We start from the raw sequence: 27,067 nt of genomic DNA, 5'->3' as shown, positions 1-27,067 counted from the left end.
CATATTGTGTTTGTCTTTCTGGATCTGGGTTACCTCACTTAGGATTGTTTCTTCTAGTTCCATCCATTTGATGCAAATTTCAAAATGTAATTTCAAGATGTAATTCAAGAGTAATACTTACTTATGTAAAGGTACCACATTTTCTTTATTCATTCTTTGGTTGAGAGACATTTGGGTTGTTTTTAGGTTCTGGTTATTATGAACAATGTTGCACCTGGTTCCATCAGTTACTGGATGAAGGCTCTTTGATAACCGTTGGGGTATTCACCAATCAGATTACAGGAGAAGGCCAGCTGAGGCTCCCTCTCCACTCTTGCTAGGAGTCTTAGCTGGGGTCATCCTTGTGGATTCTTGGGAATTTCTCTATCAGCATGTTTCTCCTTAAACACACAATGTCTCTCTATATCACGATATCTCTTTCATTGCTCTCCCACTCTGTCCCTCCCCCAACTCAACCATCCCATTCCCTCGTGTTCTCATGCCCCATCCTCTCTCCTTTACCACCCCCTTGCCTCCAGGAGATCTCATCTATTTCATTTTCCCAGGGTGATCCATGCATCCCTCGTAGGGTTCTCCTTGTCACCTAGCTTCTCTGGAGCTTTGGATTGTGGTCTGGTTCTCCTATACTTTACATCTAGCATCCCCCTTTGAGTGAGTAATACTGTGTTTGTCTTTCTGAACCTGGGTTACCTCAGTCAGGTTTTTTTCTACTTCCATTCATTTGCCATCCTGTGATTGACAGCATCAGATGCAGAAATCCACGACCAAACACCAGGCTGAGCTCTAGGAAGCCAGTCCAGAGAGGGAGGATGGAATATATGAGAAAGGAGTCAGGGTCATAAAGAGAACATCTACAGAGACAGCTGAACTGAGAATTTTGGAACACATGAGCTCTAGACACAGCAGTGGAGCCTCCAAGAGACCAAACTAGGCCCCTGCATGTGGGAGACAGTTGTGTAGTGTGGTCTATCTGAGGAGTCCCTGAATGCAGGAGCAGGATCTATCCCTGGAGAATGAGCTAGTTTGTCGCAGCCCATTCTCTATGGTGGGATGCCATGCTCAACCTTAATGCGGGGGAGGGGTGTCTTGGTACTCCCTCGACTTAATGGGCAATGCTTTGTTGACTCCCCCTGGGATCCCTTACCCTTTGGAAGAGTCCATATGGGCTGGGTTTGGGGGAGTTGAGGGGGCCAGGAGAATGTGTGGGAAGGAGAAATGTGGTTGGAATATAAAATGAAATTTTAAAAAATAAAAATGATAAAAACCACAAATATTGCTGCTATGAACATAGTTGAGCTAATGTCTTTGTTGTATGACTGTGTTTCCTTTGGCTATATGCCCAGGAGTGGTAATGCTGGGTCTTGCAGTAGATTGATTCTCAGTTTTCTGAGAAACTACAATGGTTTCCAAAGTGGTTGTACAAACTTGCACTCCCACAAGAAATGAAGGAGTGTCCCTCTTACTACACATCCTCTCCAATGTAAGCTGCCATCGGTGTTTTGGATCTTAGCCATTCTGACAGGTGTAAAATGGTATTTCAGAGTCGTTTAGGTTTGCATTTCCCTGATGACAGAGGAGGCTGAACATTTCCTTAAATGTCTTTTTACCATTTGAGATTCTTCTGTTGAGAATTCTCTGTTTAGAATCTGTACCCCATTTTTAAACTGGATAATTTGGTATTTTGATGTCTAGTTTCTTGAGTTCTTTATACATTTTGGAGATCATCCCTCTGTTGGGTGTAGGGTTGGTCAAGATCTTTTCCCATCCTGTAGTCTGCATTTTATCTTACTTACTATATCCTTTTCCTTATAGAAGCTTCTCAGTTCCAGGAGGTCCTATTTATTGATTGTTGCTCTCAGTATCTGTGCTACTGGTGTTTTATCTAGGAAGTGATATCCTGTGCCCATGTGTTCAAGGCTACTTCCCGATTTCTCTTCATTTAAGTTCCATGTAACTAGATTTATGCTGAGGTCTTTGAGTCATGTGGACTTGAGTACTGTGCATGGCAATAGATAAGGTTCTATTTGCATTCTTCTACTTGTTGACATCCAGTTATGCCAGCACCATTTGTTGAAGATGCATCCTTTTTCCATTGTACAATTTTGTCTTCTTTGTCACAAATCAGATTTTCATAGGTATGTGCATTAATATCATGGTTTTTGCATGATCTGTCCCTGGCACATGAGCTTGTTCATTGGAGCCTATTTCCTATGATGGGTGCCATTGTCAGCCTTAATGCAAGGGGGAAGCAAATGGTCCTGCCCCATCTGAATGTACCAGACTTTGTTGACTCCTCATGGGATTCCTTACTCGTTGGGAGTAGAGAATGGGGAGTGGGCTGGAGGAGATGGGGGGGCAGGAAGAGGGTTGGGGAAGAGAATGTAAGAGTCTGTATTTTTTAATGGATACCCACAACCGATTTAGGCTGTGTGTTTTTTTGAACTTGAGCCCACGAGAATGGACGATTGTCCTGAGGGTTGAAAAAAGACATGACATACACACATAAAGAGACCGGGCTCATCTGCCAAGGAGCAAGTGGCAAATGGCAACTTTATTAAACTCAAATCGGGTATTTATACCAGTGGGCTACCGGGATCAAAAAGGGCAAAGCCTCCTCCCATCCAGGAACAGGGAGGAGGGGATCACAGGCCCTAGTAAAGGAAAACTCCTCTCACTCAGAGGGGGCTGGGGAAACTGGCCTCTGTGGGAGTTTTTCCCCAGGCAGGTGTTAGAGGGTTTAAGGCAATGTCAGACAGGTTAGATGGGCCTTGGCGCCTGAGCTTCTTTGAGGCAGGTTGAGAAATTACCATTTTAAAGTAAAATAGATCCCTCAGGCTAATGTACCAGGCTGTAGCAGAACCAAGGACGGAACTAGCAGGAAGCTTAGCTGGTTAGTGTAAACATTATTTGCATCCTGTGTTTTGGCCTCAAGGATCAGGAAGGACAGGTTCCCACAAGTCCCCCTTTTATATAAAATATGATGACTAGCAGCTGTCTTAGGTGGCATGGCATTAGACATGACTCCTTACCCGTCTCTGGAGAGTGTGCTCAGGTCCAACACAACCCCTGTCTTAGGTTGGAGAAAGTCTGCCAGAGACCTTACCCGTCATAGACTTATTAGTCATACATTGAGTCCAGCCAGATTATGCTGAAAGATATTTTGAGGCGAATGTCAAAAGGACTTGACCTGAGTAGTCCTGACTCTGGCTTTATGAGATCATGAATGTCATGCTCCAGCATATATAAGCATTTTTAAAGGAGATTGTGCTTTGGCACAATCCTGAAAACTCTGCTCAGAATAGAGCCCCTTTAAGTAAGGTCTCAATAGCACTGGTGTAAGGTCCCTGGGAAGCTAACTAGAATAAATGACAGCCAATTAGTAAATTTTGTATTTTAGGGACCATGAAAAACAGTAAAAATCCTATTCTGTGACCAGCAAAGGTCAAAAAATCATGTCCAATCTGTTAAAATTTATCTCAGTATCCAAATTTTTAATTTGAACAGCTATGGCATTTTGTAACCTGTCTTGAAGATACCCATAGTGCTCAGCAGAAATAGCTGACAAGATAAGAAAAACTGATAGTAAGCAATAACTGACAAATCAAGGGGAAATCCAGCAGTACAGCAATTGTATAGCAATAACAATATAGTAATGTACAGCATTAACAGTACAGCAATAACTGATAGAACAAGGGTAGGAGCTGGATTATTTTTTAGGAACCTGTCAGCTCCGCAGCAATCAGGTCAGACAGCTCCATAGCAGAGGCTTTGTCCTCAGGCCTCTGGACAGATGAATCCATGGTCCACACCAGACGTTTAGGAACGAGGTGCTTTGCATCCTGTGAAAACACACAAAAACCGCTTCTCTTCCCCAAATTAAAACCCAGTCCGGACCATGTATATCAGTACATGACCTGGACCTTGTCAGACGCTAGCTGAGGCAAATCCTGTCTGCGTGCGCCATTGAAATTGGCTCCCCTTGTCAGTCTCTGGGAGCAATGTGCTTAGCTGTTTAGGATCTAAACTATAACCAAGCAGATCTTGGACATACAGAGATCTGTAGGTCTCTGTCTCCAAGGAGTAAATTTTATTGGCCTGTGCCATTGTAACCGGCCTAAATATTGGCCTGAATTAGCCAACCTCAAAACATTATTTTTTATTGGCCTGTACCATCATAGCAGGTTTTGAACTGGGCTGAATTGTCAGCTCCAAAACATCTTTTAGAATCAGCTCGGCCTGGAACTTTTTTAGGGGCAGAAAATTATTATCTGATCTAGTACATGAACACTTACACAACTGGACAGAATTATAAAAATTGTTACCTTTATGGGGGCACATTGCCTCCCACCAACATTAGAGAAATAATTAATAGGATCGACATATCTGGCTATAGATATGGAAATCTTTGTCAGTCATCAATCTATATAAAAATACAAGGACTCTATAAATTAGTTCTCCAAAGAGCAATTAATAAAATTAAAATACATGTAATAAACCTAAACTGAAAACTCTCAATAGACAAACTTAAAAATGACTGAAAGACATTTGAAAAATCCTCAATTGTAACATCTTTAATCATAGGAGAAGTGTGAATCAAAATAACTCTTGACTCTACCTTATCCCTTTAACATGATTAAACATTGCTCATAACTTGTACTTAAGAGAAACTCCTCCACCATTGGTGGAAATGCAAACTAGCACAGTTTGAATTTACAGAAAATTAGGCAACAAACCATCCTAAGATTTAACTAACCTTTTTGGGTCTGTAAAACCTTTGAATCTATCAGTCTCCACTTAAAATTGCTGAAGCTGCTCTGCACAGCGGGGGGCGGGACACAGACCCGCTCCCTCCGGCTGCAAACTGTCACCTGAGATTTGGCGGACGGATTTTAACTATCCTTTGTACCATCAAGGCCTGGCTATAGTTGCTTTTTGTGTGTTGTCTCTGTAGTCCAGGCAAGCCCTCCAAGCCAGCCCAGGTGCCCACCAATAAGCTGTGAGCCCCGCGGAAAGGCCGGGCGCCGTGCCCTGTGTGCCCTGCGCCTATCTCCCGTAGCTCCCGCCCGGGAGGTGCCGGAGATCGCCAGGCGCCTAGCACTCTCTTTTTTTTATCTGTTTGTTTGGCGCCGCCACAACCAGCATAGCGCCCTGTCCTAGGTCCCTGCGGCCCGCCGCTCACTGGCTGCCTTGGGCGAGGGAGCCGTGCAACTGTCTTTTGCGTCACCTTTTTGTGTCTGGTCAGCGCGGCTGTGCCTCCCGACGAGTTTGTACCCGCGACTGAGTGTACTGGCACACCGCTGTGTTTACCCTCCTCGGCCTGTCTGTAATGGCCCCGATGCTCATAGGCAGGGCCTGGCGGCTGCCTGTGCTTTTCCCTGCGCTCCCTGGGCCGTCTCTCTGTTCCAACCAGCAGCCTGTTTTTTTGTTCCTAAGTGCACCTTGCAGAACCTCAGCCACAGCGAGTGACCCAGTGCGGTCCTGTTGCCTTGGGAACGGATTCCCGCTGACAGTTAACTGCCCCAGCCTGTGCTCTAGGGCAAAAATTAAAGTTCCCTGCATGAGAGAGCCATGGACTGAGTATTAAATTTTAAGCGATCTCTAGTGTAGTGTCATCTTATCCTGGTGCCTAGTCTCTTTAAGAAATTTAGCAGCTGATTTGCCCACTGGCCTTCAGCTCTGGATCAGACCTTTCAGCACCCATATTTCTAAAAATCAAACTGTTTAACCTATTTACCCCCTTATCATCTGTGCACAACTGCACATTACAAAACTGCAAAATCTGGCCAGATTCCGGATCGTGGAATCCCTCACCTCTATTTGGTTTTCTCGTGAGGATCCCTCACCTCTATTTGGGTTTCTCGTGGTGGATCCACTGACAGCAGGACGCGACTCTTTAATTTTTCTTTAAAGCCAAGCCCACCCAGGGACGCCATCTGTAAGAGTCTGTATTTTTCTTTCTTTTTTTTTATTTTTTAGTAAATTTTATTGAATTATAAACGTTTCCATTTCCACCCCCCCTCCCAACACCCTCCCACTCCCCCCACTCTCCCCCTCCTTCCCCTCCGTCCCCCAGGGCAGTCAGGGTTTCCTGCCCTGTGGGAAGCTCCAGCTCCCTCCCCCGATACCCACACCCGATTTAGGCTGCGCGTTTTTTCGAACTTGAGCCCACGAGAATGGACGATTGTCCTGAGGGTTGAAAAAAGACATGATACACACACATAAAGAGACCGGGCTCATCTGCCAAGGAGCAAGTGGCAAATGGCAACTTTATTAAACTCAAATCGGGTATTTATACCAGTGGGCTACCGGGATCAAAAAGGGCAAAGCCTCCTCCCATCCAGGAACAGGGAGGAGGGGATCACACGCCCCAGTAAAGGAAAACTCCTCTCACTCAGAGGGGGCTGGGGAAACTGGCCTCTGTGGGAGTTTTTCCCCAGGCAGGTGTTAGAGGGTTTAAGGCAATGTCAGACAGGTTAGATGGGCCTTGGCGCCTGAGCTTCTTTGAGGCAGGTTGAGAAATTACCATTTTAAAGTAAAATAGATCCCTCAGGCTAATGTACCAGGCTGTAGCAGAACCAAGGATGGAACTAGCAGGAAGCTTAGCTGGTTAGCGTAAACATTATTTGCATCCTGTGTTTTGGCCTCAAGGATCAGGAAGGACAGGTTCCCACAAGAGAACTGTGATTGGAATGTAAAATAAAGAGAAAAGAAAAAAATGAAAAGAAAATGTGAAAGAATAAAAATAATATCAGGGTCTTTGATTCTAATTTTTTATTGATTTCTTGTTGGTTGAGCACTCTATTTTTCTCTCCTCCTCTCCCTGCCTCTCAACCCCTTTTCAACCTTCACCAAGGTCCCCATGCTCCCATTTTACTCAGGAGATCTTGTATTTTTCTACTTCTCATGTAGATTAGATCTATGCATGTCTCTCTTAAGGTCCTCATTGCTGTCTAGGTTCTCTAGGATTGTGACTTGTGGGATGGTTTTCTTTGCTTTATGTTTAAGGAGCACTTATGAGTGAGTACATATGATAATTGTCTTTCTAGGTCTGGGTTACCTCACTCAAAATGTTTTCTAGCTCCATCCATTTTCCTGCAAAATTCAAGATGTAATTATTTTTTTCTGTTGTGTAGTACTCCATTGTGTAAATGTACCACATTTTCCTTATCCATTCTTCAGTTAAAGGGCATTTAGGTTGTTTCCAGGTTCTGGCTATGACAAACAATGCTCCTATGAACAGAGTTGAGTTCATGTCCTTGTGGCACAACTGAGCATCCTTTGGATATATATACAAAAGTGGTATTACTGGGTATTGAGGAAGGTTGTTTCCTAATTTTTGAGAAATCGCCATACTGACATCCAAAGGGGTTGTAGCAGCTTGCATTCCCACCAGCAATGCAGGAGTGTTCCCTTTACCCCACAACCTCTGCAGCATAAGTTGTCATCAGTGTTTTTGATCTTGGCCATTCTTACAGGTGTAGGATGGAGTCTCAGAGTTGTTTTGATTTGCATTTCTCTGATGACTAAGGATGTTGAACGTTTCCTTAAGTGTCTTTCAGCCACTTTAGATTCCTCTGTTGAGAGTTCTCTGTTTAGGTCTGTATTCCCTTTTTGAATTGGATTGTGTGTTCTTTTGATGACAAATTTCTTGAGTTCTTTGTATATTTTGGAGATCAGACCTCTGATGTGGGGTTAGTGAAGATTTTTCCCCATTCTGTTTTGTCTTGTTGACCATGTCCTTTGTTTTACAGAAGCTTTTCAGTTTCAGGAGGTCCCATTTATTAATTGTTTCTCTCAGTGTCTGTGCTGCTGGGGTCATATTTAGGAAGTGGTTCTCTGTGCCAATGCGTTCAAGTTTACTTCCCATTTTCTCTTCTATAAGGTTCAGTGTGGCTGGCTTTATTTTGAGGTCTTTGATCCATTTAGACTTGAGTTTTATGTGTGGTGATAGATATGGGTCTACTTTCATTCTTCTACATGTTGATATCCAGTTATGCCAGCATCATTTGTTAAATATGCTTTTTTCCCTTTTTATATTTTTTGCTTCTTTGTCAAAAATCAGATGTTCAAAGGTGTGTGGATTAATACCCAGGTCTTTGATTTGGTTCCATTGGTCCTCCTGTCGGTTTTTATGCCACTACCAGACTGTTTTCATTGCTGCAGCTTTGTAGTAGAGTTTGAAGTTAGGAAGTGTGATTCCTCCAGAAATTCTGTAATTCCTTCAGCTTGTGTTTTCTTTATTGTCTCTATTTCAGTTTTCAAATCTTTAATAGTTTCTTTAATAGTCTGATTTCTTTTTCTTGGTTTTCTTTAAAGGATTTGCTGATATCTTCCAATTTTTTCTTTGTCTTTTCTTCTGGTTCTTTGAGGGAATTTCTCATCTCCTCTTTAAGAGTTTCAAACATTCTCCTGAAGTTATTCTTTTAACTCATTTTCTTCTGCTTCATTTTTGGTTGTTCAAGTCTTGCTGTTGTAGGATCTTTAGGTTTTACTGGTGTCGGGCTGCTCTTTGTGGTGTTGCATGCATTTTTACTTATTTACTAATCTTTTTTCTCTAATAGGTGGAGTTGGGGCTGTCTGTGATTCTGTTGATTAATCTTCTGGGTGCCAGTGAATCCAGATGGTTGTTCCTCATGGTACAGTCACTGCCACAGTTCTAGTCACACCGTTGGTCACTCTGTGTTCCTGGAGGTCACTCGACGCTCCTGAGCTTTGCTCTACTCCTTTGAAGTTTGTTTCTCAGGGCTTCTCTAGCCTAGGTTGTTGGCTGTTTCTGTAAATGTCCCTGGTCTGGATCCATTCCTGAAGAGGTCCCTAGATTAGGGTTGTTCCTGTAAAGGACTCTGGTTCCAGTCTGATCTCTTGGGAGTTTCCATGCTTGGGTGCACCCAGACCCAAAGAGTACCTGGCTTACGCTTATTCCCTCAGAAGCCTCAGACTCACGATTAGACTGGCAGAGGTTTCTGGTTCCTGCCTATTCCCTTTGACATCCCAGACCAATGCCCAGACCCACAGAGGTCCTGGCTCAGGCCTAGTTCCTTGGAGGTCCCACACTCATACTTGGATCAGCAGGGGTCCTGGGTAAGGTATACTCCCTTGAAGGTCCCAGATTCATGCCCAGACCTGCAGAGGTCTCTGGCCCTGGTCCACTCATTCAGTAGTTGCTACCCTATACTTGCTCTAGTGGAGTTCGCTGTCCCAGGTGTACTCCAGCCCAGGTTGCTGGCTCAGTCCTGCTCTCCACAAACTGATTCTAAATTATCTGTATCACCAGGTCAGGCTTGGCTTTTCCAACAGCTCCAACTCCCAAGAGTTTCTATTCAGTGATTTGGAGCTGGCCTCTCTCTGCTCCTCCATGCTTCGGCTCCCACCATCACCTTTGGGCCCATGTGGATCCTTCAGGTCCTGAAATTCTGAGGGAGCAGGCCCACACCTAGCCACCAAGGCTTTCCTCAGTCACCTCAGCTGACACCAATTCTTTCTTTTATGAGTTACCTTGGTCTTATCACAGCAATAGAAAAGTAACTAAAGCCAAAGTTGGTACCAGAGAGTGGGAGTATTAATAGCTGCTGACAGACCTAAGCTTGTAATCTTAGTTTGGTTTGGCCTGGTTGTTTGTTTTTTTCCTTTTTTATGTGGAAGACTTTGGGACTTTTGAAAATTGCTGTATGTAGTGCTTAATAAGCCAAACTAGGATAGAGAACAAAGATGGTAGTTTCAAGAACTAAATACACATCCACTGCTGTTGGATTCTAAATGGGTTTGGTCACTTGGAAATTACTGAGGAGAATCCTCACAAAACAAAAAAAAATATCTACCAGATGACCCAGCTATACTACTCCATGACATGTACCTAAAAAACTCAACCATCCACTCTGCAAATGCTTTCTCAGGCATGCTCATTGCTGCCCTATTCATAGAGCTAGAAAATGACAACAACCAAGGGTCCTACAACTGACAAATGGATAAAAAATGTGATACATGTGCTCTATGGAATACTACTCAGCTATAAAGAAAACTGATATCATACACTTTGCAGGTAAATGGATGGAACTAGAAAAGATCCTATTGAGTGTGGTAACCCAGACACAGAAAGAAATACATTGCATGTTTTCTCTTATTGGAGGCTCCTAGGTTCAAATTTTCACATGAGAGTACATATTCTGTTAAATAAAATAGAGCTAATTACCAGGATCGGGTAGTTGTCTCCTTCACAAGAATGTGGTTGAGGAATCAAAGAGAGGGTAATGTCAGGGTAAGAGTGACCATAAAGGATACAGTGAAAGGATTGCTGATTAGAGAGGGAAATAAATACAGAGAGGAGGGCAAAGGAAAATAGAATATTAGCTATCTGATAGCAGAAATGTGAAACATGGGGATTCTTAGAGAAGGGGAGGAGAGGAGATGGAGGGAGGTTGGTTAATCAATTATAAGAATGTTCCAAAATCCACAAAGAATCATACTATTAACTATTTACCTAAACACACACACACACACACAAATATAAATGTTAGTCAATATATATAGAAATAGTGTTAATGAGATTTTATCATATGCAAAGGCAGTGCTCCCCTAAGAACCAAAGGTCACCTAACTAAGGTGCCAGTGCCAGATATGAGAAGCCCTCTTTTGAGTTGTTGGTCAGAGTTCTCAAGAGACTCTTAAAACATACAGCCTAGTGATGTTATCCTTTGTTCCCACCCAGAATGGTAATTCCCTATTGGTGAAGACACCAAACACTTCAGAAAAAGATCCCTGAGACCTGTTAACTGAACTGACTTGAACATTCTCTTTCTGCAGTCTAACTTCCATGGTCCCAGACGAAGTCATGCAAGATTCAAAGGAAGGCGACAGCCTACACAATCTCAACCCAGCTTGATACCTATGAATCCACAACAAAAACCAGCAGGGTATGATAACCCCAAATATGCACTATTGACAAACATACCTTAGTGCTAGCCACCAGCTCTCCAATTGTTTTTAAGACCCATACATCAAAAGGAATACCATACCTTGTAGAGGAAAACTACCTAACTACTCAATCCTAGAGAAATTATGGTTATTATAGGAGAATGTACAGCCACTAAACGAAAATAATCTGTAACAACAATCTATAAACATGTCTTTATACTCACTGATAAGTGTAGTCATCACCCTTCATAAATGAACTTCCTTTTGCAACAGATGGAGACCACTACACAAAACCACAATCAATCAAATGACAGGGTTGTGTCGTCCACACTCCCACACCCCAGTGAAAATTGAGTAAGAGGAGGTGGAAAGATTGTAAGGGCCAGAGAATCAGGGAATTTGCTGTGAGATTGTACCTTCGTGTAAAACCAGAAGCATTTCCCAAAGTGTCTCGCCAACATGTATGGACTAGCTAAAACACAAGGACTCAAACCTAAATCAAAACACCTCAACCAAAGAATGTTGAGTGTAGGAGAAACAGTCTTCCTCATGAGGAACATACACTTATTATTGGCTACCCAAAAACATGCATACAAGAAAGATTATGTATATAGTCTGACCAGGTTGTGTTTATGTACATAGGAATATATATGTATATAAATGAATGTTTGTAAGAGTGAGAAAAGAGGCCACAGTTTGAAAGAGAACCAGGCAGAATACATGGGAGGGACTGAGGTGAATAAAGGGTAAGGGCATATGATGTAAGTATAATCTCGAGAAATAATTTTTTAAAAAATCACAAGGTTAAAAAGTTCTGATATCTATGAACCAGTAAACCCTAATAAAGGGGGTAAAATTCTAGATATATCTGGGTCAGAGAAATTAAACCACAAATAGATCCAAAATGTAAACAGACCTTTAGAAAAAATTTGAGAACTAATTAACTGATGACATAAGCCTTCCTTTAAATTCCATTTTATAGAAAATAGCACATATCTGCTTCCTTCCCAAGCAGCTTAGAGGTGTTGTAATTGAGAAATTTTATTTATTTTAATTGTGAAAAATATGGTGTCTCCCTTTATAAGTAGACTGGTAGCATGGACGTTATCTGAGGTAATAGAGTTGGTTGCTAATTCCTGGATTCTTAATATGGTTAAGTTCTAAAACTTTAGATTGCAAAATTACTTACCCAGAAAAAAAATAAATACTATAACTTGAAGGATAAGAAAACTTACTACACCCTTTAAAACTTCTGCAGAGCAGCAGCGTGGAGCTCATGGGGACCAGCAGGGCTGTAGCTTGAATGACTGATCTCTACCTCTAAGGAGCTTGACCACCACAGAACATATTCTGTCCCTGAGAAGCTCACCACAAAACAACTCTGTGTCCAATCAGAAATCAAACAAGAAAGCACTCTCATCTGCAGGATTCAGGAAGTGACCACCACTCCTCTGGCATGCCATGGCAACAGTGGACACAGAGGAAGGGATACAGGTTACTGATACCAGGCTGTCTGTCCCACTGGAGCCCTCTACAAGGAACCAGAGACAAGGACGGCAGCAGGGTGCTGCAGCAGGACTTGTGCTTTATTGTGGGCGATGTGAGGAACATGGGTGGCCAGCAGAAGCTGGGCTTTGTTCTTGGTCCCAACCATACAGCCCTAAACCTTCCTACATAAATAGGGACAGACTCTGCACAGGTGGTCCCTCCAGCCCCAGAACAGGAACCTAATCTGTAAAGGACCTCATGCCCAGCCTGGCACTGAATCCATCCCAGTGGTGCTGGTCACGGACATCTCCATGCTGACCAGGCAGCTTCCATGCAGGCTGATGAGGCTTCTGTCATCCTAGCACTCGTCCCCGTCCTCCTGCTCTGAGGAGTCCATGAGGCCGCTCAGCTTGTTCCCAGGTTGCCCTCTCTGGAGGAAGTCTGCTTTGGCAGCTGCCCTGTCCAGGTACACTTTGTACATGGGGTTCCCATGTAGGGAAGCAGGTAGTACTCACTGAACACAGTCAGCTTGTCTACAGCCAGCAGCAGAAACCAGATGAAATTGAGCAGGGATTGAAAGAATGTGGCTCATCCTCGATGTACAGGACCTTCTGTGTGTACCTTGTAAATACCACCTGTGCACCTTTCTTGTTTTTCAAACAGAAAAACAGTTGTACACAGCCTGGGCCATGAATTCACCCACCCACTTCAGAAGTCATGTGTAGTGGAGTACCTGTCTGTCATGTTGGTACAGTCCTTGCCCTCAATGGAGGGCAGGAAGTAATACTGAGACTTACAGTAGTATTGCAGACCCCACAGCTTGAGGGGCTGGTGGAACCTAGGATGGCCCAGTTTCCCAGATCCTCCACTGGACCACTTCAGAGCTCTGGCCACCAACACTACTTGCTCATGGGAATTTAGATCCATCAAACTGAACACTGTAGCTGGCTCTACAGTTCTCTAACAGTTCATCAGCTATATACACTGTTACCTTCTCCGGGGACTCGAGGACTGTCAGTCTGCACTGCTCTGCTGGCCATGACCGAAGAAGAGAAATACTCCTGAGTACTTGAGATCTCAGGATTCTCAATGCTTGTTTCTGGACATTTATCTGAAGAAGAGCATCCGGTACATCTCGTGTGCCTCATGGTAGTCGCCCTTCTGGATGCTTGCATGCAGTTTGCCCTCCATGTGGTGCAGGCATCTTTCTAGGTGATCAACACCAATACCATGGGCCTCTGCACTGTTCAGAACTGGTGCTGCGGCAGGCGATGTTGGTGGAGCCTCCTTGCTCCCTTCCTGTGGCTGCTACATGCACTCTACCAGAACTGATTTGCTTTTTTTTTTTTTTCATTCAGAAGCTACTATTGATGGCTACTTCTCCATCTGCCTGTTTCACTGTGGGAAACACTATTTTCCCAGATGAAACACCAGTGCTGAGCCTCATTCTTCATCTATAGTTCAGAGATATGCAAATTTGCAACATTTTTTGAGGCTTCTCTGGATCCAATATAATATATTGGATTATATATATATAATATATATAGAATATAATGGAGATTCTAGGCCCCAGTGACTTGTTTGAGTATCTGCAGCAGCACAGGTAAACCCTGGGAGGGCTCCCCTGCATCTGCTGGTACCAGTAAATGTTGTTGTCGCCAATGCCGATGCCACTCCTCAGGGTGCAGGTGAGTCTGGCTGTTGGTCCAAGAGACACAGAGAATGAGGGTGTTTCTGTCAATATAGCCCGAGAAAAGGAACCTGCCAAAGCAGAAACCACAGTGAACAGTGGAGTTGAGGTACAGCATTTTGGGAATTTGAACCAGAAGGGACTGACTCAGTTTAGAAGTTCTCCCCACTCTTAGGTTTGTCCGTACCTGTACATTGAGATGGAAAAATGAAGATGAGGGGAGTCCAAGCCACGGCACGCACAGCACACCTTCTTCTTAGACCAGGGTCTTCTGTCTGGGCTGTCTCTTTATCTCATCATCTGGACCTCACAGAAGAAGAGGTGCTAGTCAAGCAAATGAGTTCTCATTAACTCCTCCTAGTGGCTGATTCAGTGTGGGCTCCTGAAAGAGCAAGCCAGGTGAAGTGAATTACTTTCTCCCATGGAATATAAAGTATATGGTAACCATAAACACCCAGGCCTGTGTGCAAAGACCTCTTACAGATCCGCAGGAGAGTGAGCTGCTTCTGATTCCTCACAAATTGGAGGACTCAGCCAGACACTGGGCCCCATGTCTGTTAGGGTTACCGCATGTGGGCACCTGTCCTGCAGAAACTCCAGAGAGAGACTCAGCACACTCCTGTGAGTCCCAGAGCAGCCGTCACTTCCACAGTTGTTCACTATACCAGTGCTGCTGTGGGTTTCAGACTTACATTTCAGACTCATGAAAGGAAAACTACAGGGAACATGGCCATGTGTCCTAGTGGAGCCATCGCTGATGCATTTCCTGATGAATGTGAACAGGGACAATACACGGGCAGTCAACACAGGAGAGCTTGGGACCCACCCAGGAGCTGAGGATGAAAAACCCTGAACAGAGACAAATGAGTCTGACATTATGGACAATTCTGTGTAGGGAACACCGTTGCCTTTAATGGATCAAGGATGAGTAGATCTGTCTTTATTTTAGAGGAGGAGGCACTTGTTCAGGATGCCGTGTGTGAAAGGGGGTTCATGTAGTAAAGCAGGCCTTGATAAAAGTCACAGGAGACAACACAGCATAGCCTAGAATGCAGATCAAATACCAACACAGGGACTGCAGCTGGCAGGCAGAGTGCAGAACCAGGCAATATGCCAAGACGTCATGTGTGGCTTTCAGGCAAACGTGTCAATGTGTTCAAGAGATATGTAACCAAAATTCTGCCTATTGTTTTTTCTGACATTAGACACCCTACTCTGATAGATGTTATGATCTGAACTTGCTCAGAAGGAGCCTTGAAGAATGCATTTGCCTGAGGCTGATACAGTCCAACAGCTGAGAACCAGGGAAAGGCTGAAATGGGACAGATTGGAGGTGAAGCAGTGATGCAGTAAACAGGAGTTGTGAAAGGAGGTGATGGTGCAGGGTACAAGATGGGTCGTGGACCGTGACTTAGGAAATGAAGCAGGTCTGAGGGCCTGCTTAGGGGTTAGTTATATATTAACCACATGAGACATGATAATGAGGAAACAGAAATCTATTCAGGCATAGAGCTTTCCAGAATCATTTTCTGTTAGTAAAATGCACCAAGAACAGGTGATATTTCTATATTTAAGAGAACAATGCCAACTCCATAGGATTCCCTTTAAATAATAGGTTCAAGGAGAAGTACTTGGATTAGTAAACCAATTATAGCCTTAATGCCTGTTTTATTTGCATTTTATGATCATTTAGAATCATTGAATGTGAACGAATGAAAGATAATGTAAGCAGAAGTGTGTCCAAAGGCAGCAGTGTAGACAAAAACTGTTGCAGGTGTGGAGACGGATCAAGGCCCAGGAGGCTGAGTATCCTGCACTGCTTCTTTTGTCTCTGTCATCTTGAGAAACTCACCTGTGCCAGACTCGAATGTAATATCCAGGTCCACCATCAGGCCACAACTCAAAGGTAGGCGTGGTGCCTATATTACCTGATGCATAGTTAGGTTTATAGAAAGAGCTGGAGTCTGTTAGAAATGGTCTTGAGAACACAAAGAAAGAAACCACCACTCCCACTAAAACATCTTAGCAATGCAACTTCTAATCAGGAGAGTAGATGCTCACAGAAGTGGCAGAGCAAGCATACCTGGACAGTAAGCTGTACTTTTTATCCCTTTTAACACTATTATCCATGACCAGAGGAAGGAAAATGGTTGTTTGCAAGATCTGAGGTCTAACTTCACAGTGTATGCACATTTGGCTAGTTTGGGAAAGAATTGTGAACAGTGAAGAAGGCAAGGGGGAGAGGAATGCATTCTTGATATATAGATATTAAGGGTTTTTTTTTTGATCAAGGAAAGGAAATTGGTTCCATCTGTCTGGAAGAACATGTCTAACACTTGAAGAGAAGTGGGCATTTAGAATGGGACATCCAGGAATGGAGGAAGAAAGTCTAAAAGGCACAGGGGTATTCAGGGTTGAAGGAAAGACAGGATTTGTTTTATAGTATTTGACAAGAAAAATGATCATTTAATATTTTGTAGAATGAATAGCGGGCCGCTTCCGGCTGCCTGCCTGGCTAGCTTTACCCGAAATAATTACATGGAAACTGTATTCTTTTAAACATTGCCTGGCCCATTATCTGTAACCTCTTATTGGCTAACTCTTACATATTGATCTAACCCATTTCTAATAATCTGTATAGCACCACGAGGTGGTGGCTTACCAGGAGGATTCTAACCTGCAGCTGTCTCAGAGAGGAGAGTCATGGTGACTGCCTGCCTCTGCTTTCTTTCTCCCACAATTCTGTTCTGTCTACTCCACCCACTTAAGGGCTGGTCTATCAAAAAGGCCAAGGCAGTCTCTTTATTAACCAATGAAAGTAACAATAGACAGATAACCCTCCTCCATCATTATTTCTTACAGGACTGGTTATTATTGGCTCATAGGGGTATCTAAGGAGATCTGATGATAGATATCTGACTTTTTCCATCATTGTACACTAGAGACTATGGAACTAATTTTCATGATCAGGGTGCAGGCAATGTTAGCCAAGAAGCAGAGGGCGGGATGGACTGGGAAAGGATCCTTGCAGTAATAGAGACTAACAGATGGTAGATGAGATGCTGTGGGAAAGTGTAGTAATGATCTGTGTTTATGACACAGATATGGCCAGGGTGACAGCAGAGCTCTTAGGCCTGTCACTGCCCTGCAGTGAGAAAGAAGCAGTTCAAGACCAAAGATCTCCTCAGGGAGACTAGGTTGTCTCAGGCCTCCTTTCCCACCCCTGCAGAGAAGTGGCTCTTCCTTTGTGTATGTTTCCGCTGAGGCTGCCAAGACTCTTGTAAGCCCTGCTGCTGAAGCTCAGCTTCCATGGTAGCCTGAGGAGGAGCTAGGTAAGCTTTCAGTTTGGGGGAGTCCTAGCAGTAATCACTAGCTATGGCTGACTCCTTTCACCCTGGGCTCTGACAGGACAGAAGGAAAGCACTGCTGAGTCTCCTCAGTGAGCACAGGGTGAGCTCTAACAGGGTCATCAGTCAGCACAGCACACAGCCCTCAGAATCCAGCTGGATTCTACTAGATCATATCCTTTGATCTTCCTTAAAGATTGCCACATCCAGAAGAAATCTTTAACACTCTTACAAAAATAAAAGGAAATAATACATTGTTAACTCTCCCACAGAGAATGGCATCAGATTATTTTGTTGGTATGTGATTTACCACAAAGATATATATTTGGGGTTCCTCACAGCATTCGTTATTAAGGGAATAGATTCCAGTAACTATCAAATGATTTTACTGCACTACAGGCTCCACTTTTTGCCTATACAGTAGTCTGCCTCGTACATGATCAGACACTGATTTATGAGATTCCTGCACTCACTTCCAGTGTCTGCATGTTTCACTAGTCGATGTATAAATTTCAAATCCATCATTCTTCTCCTACACCACTGTGCCCAATTCCTACCACTTTGTCTCAGCCAGCAACACCAGAGACACTATGTCCCTGGACACACTTGTCGTGCTGAGCAGGAAATCAGGTGGGTGAACTTCAATCTCCTTCCCATCATCCAATCCCAGTTCCCCAGTCTTATTCTCAGCTTTGGAGCAGGCCAACTGTTCTGGACTCTCTTTTTTTCTGTTTCCATTCCTGGGAAAGTAAACAAATCCTCTTTCTCAGCCTTCTCTTCATCCCATCCCTTTGTCTTCGTCACCTTCACTGGAGACCGTTTGTCATTGCAGCACTTCTGGCCATGCTGACCATGGAAGAAAATGGGCAATCTTCCCTCTCCTTTCTGTCCTCCATTTTCAAACACCCAGTCACATTCCTAACCCTGTACCAGACCACGTGCTGGATAGGGACGTGATTTCACCCTCTTTCTCCAGCTCCCTGGTACTTTAGAGATCAAGATGGCTGACCAAACTATTCTCCCTCCTTGTGTATCTTCTGAGACACTTGCCAAGAATAGGATCTAGCTCATCCTATTCTTTCCTTCAAGCTCCCAATACTTAGAAACACTGCCCACCTGGAACCACCAGTGGCCACACCTGGGAGAGACTCAGAGCACTCCCTTTAGGTAACCCACAACCACTACACCCCCTCCAAAAATCCTGTGAGGGCAACAGAAACTAAGGAAGGAAAAACCTACCCAACAGACAGGCAAGACCAGATATCAACTACTGGAAGTGAAATTCTTCTAAGCCCAGATGTCTGGATGATCAGCATGAGGACAGAATCAAAACAGCCTCAACAGTGTGTCTCCACTAGAGCTCACCAATAGAACTTCAGTAGTTCCTGAGCAAGGCAATACAGCTGACGTACAGAATAAGGACTTCAAAATAGCTATTATGAAAGTGGTCAAGGACCTTAGGAGGACATGAATGAATGTGTTAATGAAATATTTGGAACACAAACAATGGATTTGAATGAAGAAAACAGGTCAAGGGTACACGTGTAAAAAAAGACAAGTGGAACCAAGGGAGAACTGGAAACAGAAGTGTAAGAGCCTGGAACAAGAATCCCAGAGGTAAGACTTACTGACAGAATATAAGAGAGGGAAGAAAAATCTCAGACATTGAAGTCAAGATAAAAGGAAATGGATTTCCCAGTCAATGAAAATGTTAAATTTAATAAAATTTCAAACACAAGGCACCAGAAAAATTGGGAGATTATGTAAAGGCCAAATTCATGACTTAGGGGATAAGAAGGAGAAGAAAGCAAGGTCAAAGACACAGGAACCATTTCCAATAAAATCATAGAAGAAAACTTCCCTAACCTAAAGATTGAACTTCCCATCAAGGTAAAAGAAGCATACAGAACTCCAAATGGACTTGATCATTGAACAAGTCATACTTGGCACAATATAATCAAAACAATAAAACAAAGAATGTTCAAAGATATAATAAAAAACATCAAGTAACATATAATGGCAGGAATTATTAGAATAAAATGATGACTGACTATACTAATACTGACTATCATTATGACTAGGGTGAGCAAGGCACCATATAGGACTCGGTCAAGATTCCATTTACATGATGTAGCCAATGAAGTGGATTCTGGACAATTGATAAGCTGTCACAAAGAACCAGACACCCATTGACCAGGACAGGACCATCATCCTCAGCAGAGAAGAGTGCTCAATTGGGATGGTTGGTGTACATCAAGACCACGATACAGAAACTCGTCATCTACCACAAGGAGATGCACATTGAACACAAATTCACTACACCTGACTGATCTCAAGATTAGACCACTGAAAACCTTGTCAGCTGGCTTGCCCATGGTGACCCAGAAAGATGCTCCCTATATGTATGGTGGGCAGGAGAAGACTGCAGGCAGCTCGCTCATCAAGGCTGCACACAATACCACTGGCCATCATCTGCAGCTCCTTGGCAATCAGGTTTCCTTCTAAACTAAAACCTGATGATGGTCCTGGGCTCAAAGATGTTCCAAGTTTGTTGACTTTTTCTGGGCAGTGATGTTCCCCAGTCCTATTAAGCACCGTTTACCCATTTTCAGTACAAACATCTATCTTGCTGTTTACTCAAAGTCAAGGAATCCCCCATGGGGACATCAAATTTATCTGTCTGAATAATCATTAGATGGAACAAAAGCACCTTGGAGCATGAAAGATGAAGACTGTGAACATAAGCAGTTGTTACCAGATCAATCCAAGACTCAGTCAAGCAGAAAGAGGAAGAGGCTCCTGAAAACATGTGATTTCTCTTCTCTGCAGTCACACCCTGTCTGAGCACCTCAGGATGAGTGCAGATTTCTCAGACAGCACTCATCTGCTGCAGCTGGGAGCAAGCTGGAACCCATGAGGAAGATAGGGTCTTCTTCTCGGGGTACCCAAGCATTACTCGCTCCTAATCTCCTCTTCAGAGGAATTTTGTTCCTCTCCTTCTTGCTTGTGGACCCTGTCACCATCCACACATTCATCCCTTACTTTTCTGCTGCCAGAATGGAATTTCCTCTGGAGAAATCATCTCCTCCCCACCCAGATGCAAGCCCTTTCTTCTGCCCTCTCTCACTGCTTTTATCCCTTGACAAGTCCCACTTGCCCCACTCTTCCTTCCCCCCTCCTCTTCCTGTGCCTCCTTACCACCTAAGAGGAAAGTGTGCAAGCATTTCTTTACATGTGCTCATTGATTCTGTTGATGGAAACGAGGGGAGAAGGAGATGGGGACCCAGAGTCATCTGGGACACTTAACTTTTCTCATGTGGACTTGGAGCGGGATGGATGCCTCGTCATCGCCCATGATGATGTGACTGGCTTCTCTGTCCAGCTTCTTCTTCTGGGGACAAATGAAGTTCACCCTTGCACCCAGGAGGAGAGGAGGGGTACAGAGCTCATGCCCTGGTGGCTGGAGCTGTCTAACAGGTAGAGGTTTGGGGCACACCTCGTTTCATGTTCTGGCCTGGCTTGCTCCAGAAGCTGTTATGCCCCAGCCAGGCTGAACACAGACCCGGGGTTTAGGAACCCCAAATCAGGGCCGCATCTACAGCCCATGAAAGGAGAGAAACAAAGGACTGTTTTAGTGACATTGACATAGAAAGACAGCAAAAAGCTGATCTGAGAAACCAGAGCTCTCCACAGACTTCTTCCTTCCTAATTGTTGTCCCTTTAAAAGCCCTCCTAACTCCTGTCTCCCAGCATCCCCAAGCCCTGCCAGTAACCTCTGCTGTCTGCTTCTGTCTCAACTACACTATCTCTTTGTGAATAGAATTCAGTGTGAAAGCTCCTTTTGGGATTCCAAACATCTTAATGTTTGGGTCCAGTAAATGACTGAAGCCTGCCCATGGCAAAGTGCCTTCAAAAAGACAGCTCAAATCATATGTGGATTAACTGGCCTCACCCGGTCCATATCCCTAAAACTGCATTTTCTATTCTTTGTTATTCATTACCTGGATGTTGTATCTTTAGTCCTTGGCATGCAGAGGCAGCAGAAAAACCTTTGAAAAAGGTTTCTGTTGTCCTCCATCTTAGCCTCCTCCTGTGTTTCCTCAGATGCTTTATTTGCAGCATTTTCTGCTTCCTTGTGTGTCTTTAGTGATTTCATATCAGCACCCTGTGAGGCAGAATTCACAGGTGAGTTAAGATCTGATATATAAATCAGGGGAGTTGTACTGAGAGAAGGCCTTGCTAGTTTTTTCATTTACCTCCTGCCCGTTCTTTACTTCGGTTTCTGTCATGAATGTTGGCAGAGCCAGCTCACTCCATCTCCTCTGCAAAGGAAACCTAGGGAGCATGAGATGGTATGCACGCCTCCTGGAGTAGCAGACCTATGGACGATGTTTGCTTTTCCTCCTGTAGATATGATTTTTTTGGTACAGTAAGTAGTTTTGTGCCAAGGTGTCATGATATCAGTTTGGCACAGTTGTTTCCAAGTTCTCCTCAGCCAGAATGTGAATGAGGGAATAGGTTGTATTTACTAAAGTGGAAATGGAGTATTCTGATGTCAACTCCCTGGATGGTAGGAAACTGTAATCATTGAGATTGATCCAGGAGAGTTCATATGTATGTCCTCCACCTTTTCTGGTGGGGAATGGTTCTGCCACAGGATGCTAGAAAGAAAAAAAAAGCAAAATAAGTACTAGGAGACAAAGTAATGACTATCAGTTTGTATGTCAAGAAATCAAAAGTCTCACAAGCATGCTAATGCTTTGGTGGTCAAAGATGCAAAAACAAACAAAGCACAACATTCCAACCACAAAGCTGTTATGAGAAAGTGTAAGAAAGAACAGAGCTAGAAATAACTTTGCAGTTGAAACAAAGAGCTGGTCCTTTGAAAGAATGAACAAATATGACAACCCTTGATATGAACACCCCAAAGGAAGTCACACACTATTGAAATGTGAGCGAGAAAAGAGATGAGTAAGATCCATGGGAACTCTAGGACCTGCGAAATAAACCTTGTACTCCAAAGTGTTACAATCATCAAAGAAAGAGATTGCTAAATTCACAAAATTGACACAAACAGAGATATAACAGATTACCAAATATACACCACCAGCTGCCTTCCCACTGCTCCACCAGGATATGATGATGAATTCAGGATCTTATAAAATGTGCCAAGATCTATATGAATACAAGATTGAAAGATAATATACCTATAAGGACAGCCCAGGATCAAAGATTTCATGAAGGATCATACCTGCTGTCTTTAAATACAATGGAGATCAATGATCCTCAAGTTGCTTCACCAGAGAAAATAAAGATCGTTCTAAACATTCTAAGATGACAGTAGTACCCTGAAGCCAAAACAGTGAATTCACACACACACACACCACACACACACACACATACACACTTGAACATTTATGTTGCATACACACACGCTGACACTCACATACACTAATACACACACTCACTAAATGCATAATATAATGTTCTTTATGCCAATTATCTGAAATGAGATTCCCTGTTCAACACTGTTTAAGAACACATAAGAGATATCTCATGTTCTTCCACGAAGAATGATATGCTGTAGTTTTCTGACATACACATGGACACAGCCTCAGATGTACTGTGCAAGTTCCAGAGATATCCTTAGCCTAACTAGAGCCGTGGATGTGTTTGTGCATTCTTAAAAGGTGAGTGCAGTAAGCACATGCCAGGGTTTTTTGCAATATAACACAGCAGATGAAAATGATCCTTGCTCACTATATGTATGGATACAAGTCTCAAGGCATATTTTCTACTATTCATGGTTAAGGTTTGAAATAAAACAACAAACCCCAAAAGAAATAGTACCACATGGCCAAATAAAATTATAGAAAAGGGATCAAATTTATTAAAAAAAATCAAATGGGCACAAGCACAAATCAATGTCTCAGACACCAGCAGTGACTCTGTAAATTAAAAGATTGTGCAAAACATGAACTTCATGGCAATAGGGAAGAAAACTCCCAATGTCAAGGTCCATAAGACTGGGAAATTCCAAATGTATCAGAACCAATGCTAGATCCAAATGTTTTCCATCCAACATGACTTTCTCTGCACCTTCAGAATAAAGTCCAGTCCACTAAACGTCATTTAGGAAAAATTTCCTACCATTTCTCACAAAGAATAAGTGATGTCACTTCCAAGGTTGAACCAGTAACAGCAAGGAGTAACCCAAGGTAGTTTCTCTATCTAATAACAGGGACTGCATTATTTTTATCACGGCAGTGAATATTTCCGTATCAGAAAGCAGCTTAAGGGACAACAGGACTCCCTTGTCTCATGCCCTCTGAGAACAGGGGAGGCATGGCAGATGGAGGAACTGGGGAAGTTGGCCTGGGGAAGATGAGGCTGAAGCAGCTGGTTCCATGGCTTTGGCAGGCCCTTGCTGCATCCAGTCACCTAATTCCTCCTGCTGCTCTCCAGTGCTTTAAGGTTTTCTGTCTTCCCAAACCAATCAGCACTCCATACTAGAGACCAAGCATTCAGGCACATATGAAGTGTTAGGCATTTCACATCAAACCTTGAGGACGTTTTCCCCCAGTCTTGGGTAAGCATCATAGTCAGAAGAAGGTAGAATCAGAAACTCTGCATTGACCTAGACTAGTGACTTGTGTCTGGACTACTTGAGGTCAAAACATCTTCAGTGGCCTTTTCATTGTGCCTAAAAGTTCTCTAAGAATTCTCTAGGATAGACATCATCACTTCTACACACCTGATATTCGTTTTTTTTTCTTAAAATCATATGGATAGATCTAAAAGGTGGTAGGCCTCATTGAACATGGCAGTGTGGTGGGTTGTCCCTAATTGAGATGGCATGGTTTTGTTTTCTGGTGGATGGGACATGATAATTCAGGAAGGTCATCAAGAGAATAGGTGACATTTGGGGCTCAAAAAAGCTTGGAGGATGGAATCAAACTGGAGGTGTTCACAGTGCACACAATTTTGAAGCTTACTTTCTGCGAATATCTCCTATTAGCAAAGACTTAAAATTAGAAAAGGATATTGTAAACATGTCAAAGAATCATGCTCATCTAAGAGGAGAATTAGGCTGGTTAAAAACAAGTAAATAATTTGAAAGCACAAATTAATTCAAACACCATTCAAAAGACATAGATATAAACCAACAATCCAGGAAAGAAACACAAACTCTTAGGTCAAATCAAGCCAACATGTCTGTTTCCAAGTGATCAATGATAACCATGTGAAGGTGACCCAAATTCTGAGTACAAATTCCCTGAAAGCAAAAGGCAACACATTCTCTGCAGTGTGAGGATGAGACTCAGACTGGCCAGTGCCTTCAATGGGCGGGGTCTGCAAGAGTGCACAGTGTGTCCAGTGAAGTCATTGCAAGGATGCAATTATGTTACTCAGGACCAAAAGAATTTTTCCTCCTTGTGTCTCCCAGAACTGCATTCATTTAATCCTGAAGTGACCCAATCCCTGAGAAGAAGCAATAGGTTCCGTAAGTCCTACATTCATACTCTAGCTCACAATGCACAGGAAAGGCATGAATGGAGACTTGGGAAGGTGGATCTCAAGCATGCTTGCATGGCTTTCTGGGTTCCACTGCCTGTGTTGACCCAGTTTCTCCTTCTATGTTCTACTACATGTTCTACTACGTGGGTGTTTCACAACCTCCCCAGATAGCACCCCCTGTAGTGACCAGGAATTCAGAGATAATGAGATGGTATTAGACTTCTATCATTATAACTTTTAGGAGACCATTTTGACTATAAAACAAGCAGCAGTAACAACAAGAATGCACTCTGAGCTCTCTGATGACCTGAGTGAGAGAAGTGTAATTCAGTGGAGAGTGAACACATGGGCTTCTTCAATATTGCTCTCACCTAGACCCTCAAATTCTTTAGTGTCTCTGACTGCTGCAGACCTCCTAGTTTCTATACTCATGATACTCAGTCCCTTTTTATTGAACTCCCAATTATGGGAATCATAAGGAGGGTAGCCTGTCCTGGACACTGCGATGCCATTAGAAAATGTGTTGTCCCTCAAGATTCCGTGCCATATTTTGTCTCATGAGTAGCATGGTGGTATGTGATGAGTTTGAAAATGAAAAGGGAATTGATCAGACCAGAAAAATTCTGTGGGAAGAAACAAAGCTGGTGAGCTATCGAATGCTTTAATTTTTCAGCTAATATGTACTGACAACAGCTTTAAGGTTTAGAAATAAACCAATGTACAAAATGGCAAAGATAAATATATAGATAGGAGAAAATGCTTGATAAAAAAAGTTGAAGCAAATGTAGAAGTAAAAAAATGAAGATATGAAAAAGAAAAGAGAAAAATCTGCTCTGTGGTACCAGAGCTCTCCACAAGATTCTTCTTTCTAAACTGTTGTCCCTTGCACAAAGTCCTAGCATTACAGCCGAGGACAACTCCCTGTTCCGTCTACTTTTGTCTCCACTTTCCCAGTGTCTTCATGAGCAGGAATCAGTGTGAAAAAATCTTCTAGGTTGCCAGATACCTTAATGTTCGTATCCAAAAATGGCTGAAGCCTGCCTGTGGCAAAGTGCCTTGCAAAGAACATATCAAATACAAATGCTAATTTGGTGATCCAAGTGCATCATATCCTTGAAATCTCATTTCCCGGTCCTTGTTATCCCTTACCTGGATGTTGTATATTCCCTGTAGGGAGGCTGCAAGAAAGCCTTTCAAACAGCTTCTTGATCTTCCCCCTCACACCTTTGGAGCTCCTTCTAGTGTGCTTGTTGGCAGCTATGGGTACTTTCTGGAGCTGCTCATCTGGAGATTCAGATGCTACCTCCTTCCTCATAATGTCCTCAACTATTTCATACTGGTTTTCATGCTAGGAAAGGGATGGAATGGACACAGCATAAAGGATATCCCATGTGTTCAGACTGGTAATGTAAGAACTGGTGGAGTTGTTGTGTCTGTTGTCAGGAACATCTCCCTCAAGATCTTTTTCTTCAGAGGTTTATCCACGATCTCTAACACAACTAAATTTGTGTTAGTGAAAGTGATGTCCTCCACCCTAACCTCCTCCTGTGTCCCCTCAGATGTTTTATTTGCAGCATTTTCTGCTTCCTTGTGTGTCTTTAATGATTTCATATCAGCACCCTGTGGGGCAGAATTCGCAGGTCAGTAAAGATCTGAGGTATAAATGAGGGGAGCTAGACTTAGAGAAGCCCTTGCCAGTTTTTTTCATTTACCTCCTGCCCGTTCTTTACTTCAGTTTCTGTCATGAATATTGGCAGAGCCAGCTCACTCCATCTCCTCTGCAAAGGAAACCGAGGGAGGGTGAGATGATATTCACGCCTCCTTGAGTAGCAGACCTGAGGATGATGTTTTCTTTTCCTCCTGTAGATATAATTTTTTGGTACAGTAAGTCGTTTTGTTCCAAGGTGTCATGAAATCAGTTTGGCACAGTTGTTTCCAAGTTCTCCTCAGCCAGAATGTGAGTGAGGGAACAGGTTGTATTTACTAAAGTGGAAATGGAGTACTCTGATGCTAGTTCTCTGGATGCTTGTAAACTGTCATCATTGAGATTGATACAGGAGAGTTCATCTGCCATGTCCTCCTTATTTTCTGGTGGGGAATAGCTCTGCCACAA

General features: G+C 43.2%; 1 long non-coding RNA gene and 1 pseudogene across 2 annotated transcripts in view; one reads left to right on the top strand and one right to left on the bottom strand.

Moving 5' to 3' along the window:
• The window catches only part of LOC148123118 (uncharacterized), a 20,031-nt gene extending 9,124 nt beyond the window's left edge, over positions 1-10,907 (top strand). Inside the window, exon 3 of the long non-coding RNA XR_015737277.1 lies at positions 10,801-10,907. This is a non-coding gene — a long non-coding RNA (uncharacterized LOC148123118). The remainder of the gene's footprint in view (positions 1-10,800) is intronic.
• LOC125407546 (Golgi to ER traffic protein 4 homolog pseudogene) lies at positions 6,755-27,067 on the bottom strand (annotated as a pseudogene). The gene is made up of 5 exons (XR_014999662.2): positions 26,667-27,067; positions 21,693-22,097; positions 21,438-21,601; positions 14,277-20,827; positions 6,755-14,160 (listed from the first exon to the last, which is right to left on the bottom strand). The product of XR_014999662.2 is annotated as a Golgi to ER traffic protein 4 homolog pseudogene (transcript).

This window comes from Myodes glareolus, chromosome 2 (genome assembly GCF_982192425.1).
Source record: "Myodes glareolus chromosome 2, mMyoGla1.1, whole genome shotgun sequence".
Lineage (NCBI taxonomy): Eukaryota > Metazoa > Chordata > Mammalia > Rodentia > Cricetidae > Myodes > Myodes glareolus.
This window is presented reverse-complemented; position numbering and strand designations above follow the sequence as displayed.